The sequence below is a fragment of the Vombatus ursinus genome, unplaced genomic scaffold (assembly GCF_900497805.2).
Source record: "Vombatus ursinus unplaced genomic scaffold, bare-nosed wombat genome assembly UNPS02014786.1, whole genome shotgun sequence".
NCBI lineage: Eukaryota > Metazoa > Chordata > Mammalia > Diprotodontia > Vombatidae > Vombatus > Vombatus ursinus.
Window position 1 is genome coordinate 6050805 of NW_020954564.1, and position 4202 is coordinate 6055006.

The window sequence follows — 4202 nt, forward strand, 5'->3', positions numbered from 1 at the left end:
AGAGAGAGAGAGAGAGAGAGAGAGAGAGAGAGAGAGAGAGAGAGAGAAACAACACAGAATTGCTTTCAAGTTCATTTCTCAAAGCCAATGTAAAAAAAAAAAGAAAGAAACAGGGAGAGGTATCCCCATTTCCAGTTCAGAGAGTGTTTGCACTATGGGTAAATTGTTAACTTTGTCCTTTGGAAGCAGCAGAAGACAGCATCCAGGAAAGAGTATGCAGGAAAAGTCGTAACTGTCTTAATTTGGCCAGTCTTAAAGACTTAGTCTTTTTAGTCTTTTCCGTCTAAGTACCCAATCAAAGGAAGATACTCACACCTACGTGGTAGGGGAAATGAGAGAAGTAGGGTACCTCCATGTTAGATGAGCTAGGCATGTTCCAATCTCTCTGTCTCTGTCTCTGTCTCTGTCTCTCTCTCTCTCTCTCCTTCCCCGTTTGTCTCTTCCATACAATACAATTAGTACAGGTATTCTTATTCCCTTTTTATTAAGGATGAAGAAACTAAGGCTCAAAAAGATTTAGTAATTTGCCCAAACCAGTGAATTGACAGATAGTATTCAGAATCCTGAACAACTAATTCCCAGTTCATTCTCTTCCCACTAGACTCCTAAAAAAACTAACCGTGTATTGTCAGGGACAACTTTTCAGTAACACCTTTGAAATTCTTGGGTTTTAGAGCAGAAGGGAATGGTTCTAACCCAATAGCTTTATTCAAAAATGTTTAACAACCTTGTGTTCTGTTCATTGGTGTCTGGTCACATCCCGTGTTTCATCGATGTAGAGAGATACTGGTGTGGAAATTTCTTCTATCAGTGCCACTTTCATTCTTAGACAGTTGATTGGGGACAATGAAAGGTTAGCGGACTTTCTCAGGGCCACATGATGGGCATCAGAGGTAGAGCTTGAACTCAGGTCTTGCTGGCTCCAAGGCCACTCTCTAGGCACTAGAAGCCATGGCCACTACTTCACAGTGTCCCTTATCATCCTTAGATTAACTATAAATAATTTTAAAATTCTTGATTACCACTTTGACTGTGAGACCCTTTCCTTTGGGTTTTATTCATCATTTCCCAGGGTACTGTTCCTACCTTCACTCTTTCTCATCCCCAAAGAACTTTAGGTGCCACCCTTCTTAAATGAAAGGGGCAAAGTGGTCATATTATATAAATTAGGCTTTGGTGTTTCTCACTTTCCAATTCCTGGGGCTGGAATAAATGCAAAATGAGTCTTAAAAATCACTTATTGCCAGGTCTACCTAAGTGAGCATTAATAATAAAGAAAGGAGAAAAGAGAGTATTTGAAAAACAAGGATGGTTCCAAATCCCAGAGCAAAGCTCCCTGCAATATTAACTAATGATCTAGGAAGCAGGACAAAAATCATTTTAAAGATTTAAAACAGTTGTTTTCTTGTTCATTTGGGTATCCTTGTCATTTCATGCTTAAATATTTGCCTTCTTTCTGGAAGCAAAATTTGCCGTGGGAGTGGACAAATTATGTGGCATTTGTCTAAAATGATAGGCCTAATTATTGCTCTAAAGACCTGAAATACTTTCAAGCTCCAGCTTGAAAAGTCAAATGCAAAGGAATTAATAATATTCTTGAAATTTATTCAGAGCAACATTTGGCTATGCTTTAGCCAGAAAAGGAAGATTGACGACAGGGCGTTCAAAGACTGGGATTTCCCCCAGCAGTGTGCTTACAGAGCTTGGTGGGAGGACAAGAAAGAGAGTTATAGGTGGTAGGGGAATGTGATTCTATATTGAGGAAGAATGGCTTCCAGGCAAATAGACTGGGAATGTGCTGCATAGATGGTAGAATGGAAAAGACTTTAGACAGGGGATTAAGAGAATTGTGTTCATGATCCTCTTCTACATTTAATAAATGAATTATAGGATCTTGGATGACTCATTTTCCCTCTTCAGGGGTAAATTTCCCCATTACATTCCCTTCTAAGATGCTACCATTTTATAAATATATAATTCTGATAAAGTAAGAAGAAAGCACAAATCTGGATCTGACGACAGAGACCTCTGGTATCCCTTGCATTCATAAATGCTCATTTAAAATATAATATGCCTGCTATATGCAAGGCAGACCCTGTATTGTACCTCCCATTCACTCCAGAAAATATCTTGATCAATCACATTTTGTAAACCTAGTAACATTTTCCACACACTTAGTGAACTCCTGATTTGGAGGAAACCAGTGATGATGTCTTTAATAAAGCAAATAATTATATTGTGTGTCAAATAATCACAACAAAATTTATCTAGTTTGTAATAATGGATTCAGTTCTTAACCTTTATTGTATAATGGACCCCTTTGGCGGTCAGGTAAAATCTATGCGTGTTTTCCTTGCTGTGGTGGGGAATGTTTTCAATGAATAAAACAAAGTACAAAGAATCACAAAGGAAAACAAATATTTTGAATAAAAAGAGGTATTTTTCCCATCTCAATTTAGAGAGCTACTAAAATCAACCACAAACCCTTTGCAAAGCTGTGGACTCCAGGTTGAAAACTGCTGGACTACTTAAGGCAGGTAAGTGGCACAGAGCAGCCTCCAGCACTGCAATTGGAGTGAGGAAAACCTGAGTTTGAATCCTGCCTCATACATACCTGGTCAAGTCAGTTAACCTCTATTTGCCTGAGTTTTCACATCTATAAAATGCAGATGACAATAGCACCTAGCACCTAGGGTTTTTGTGAGGAACAAATGGATAATATATGTAAAGAACTTTGCAAACCTTAATGCACTATATAAATGCTAGCTATTATTATTGTTGTTAGATGATCCTTAGCTCTTTTTCAGCTCTAGAATTCCATTTTAAGATGAATTCCACTTCTAACATTCTGTGTTCTAAAGTCTTCCAAATCTAACATTCTTTGCTCTAAGCTCCCTCTAGAACCAATTTTTAACATTGTATACTGTTAAATCTCTGAGCAAGCATTCTGTGAGCTAACATCCCTTCTAGTTTAAGTTCTATTAAGTCTATGTTCTTTAAGTTTCAAAATCTTTCCCAACTTATTGTTTTATATTCTACAATTCCTTCCATCCATAACTTCCTATGTTTGAGTATTCTATAACCTGAGGTTACTTTCATCTAGAAAATTATGTGATTCTATGGTGTCTCTGCTGTGAGTTTTCTCCAGGTGAAGTAAGCAATATGCTGATATTGGTAAAGATGAAGTGGCTGATACAGGCAATAATTGTAGTGGTGTGTGTACTAGGGGCTGGGGCGGGCAATGGAGTCAGGATGCAGTGTAAACCCCATGAATGATTTTGCCTTGTTCACAAGATATGTGATCTGGGTTATTTCTGAGTCTTTTTTCCCCAGAAATGTGTATTTCTGCAAAGCTGGCCACTGTTGACCAATGAACAATAAGGCCAAAACAGCTTGGAGATTAAATGCCTGAGGCACCTGGCCTAGTAAACCTGAAATATGAATCTTAAAGTAACCAAGTTGCCTGGAATTTCTTCCAAAGGGCAGCTTCTCTGAGCCTGAATCACTGGCCTCTTTCTCTGGGTTGCTTTACCTCTGCTCCAGGATCTTGGTGAATTCAATTGCCTTATTAATTACTCTTCCCTTAGGGATTAGATGCAGCTTTCAGGGTTACCCCCTTTGGGGGAAGGGAGGACATAGTGGGTATTGGAATGCAAAAGGCAGCATCCAACTCATCTCATAAGGGGCTGCAGGTTGCAGGTGGCCCTAATTTCACAGAAAAAGCAATATGTTTGCCAAAGAAAGAACAGATGGCAGAAGTCAACAGTTATTTATTTCTATAATTAGCAGCTTGCTGGGATCTCAAGTCTTAAAGAAATTGCGTTTCCTATGGAATTTCTCCATTCATTTCCCTCAGTTTCTTCATCTGTAAAATTAGGGGGTTGAACTAGAATACCAGATGATCTCTGAGGTGGTTTCTTATTCTATTCTTCTGTGACACTAGGATTATATGTGGAAACTGGGAAATTGGGTGGTGGAAAAAACACCGTCACCGCCACCACCACCACCACCACCACTACTACTACTACTACTGCTGCTGCTACTACTACTACTACTACTACTATGACTGCTACTACTGCTGTTGCTACTATTAGTACTATAGCAGCTAGGCAGTTAGGTGGCAAAGTGGATAGAGTGCTTGACTTGGAGTCAAGAATAGCTGTGTCCAAATCTTGCCTCAGACACTTATAAGTTGTGTGATA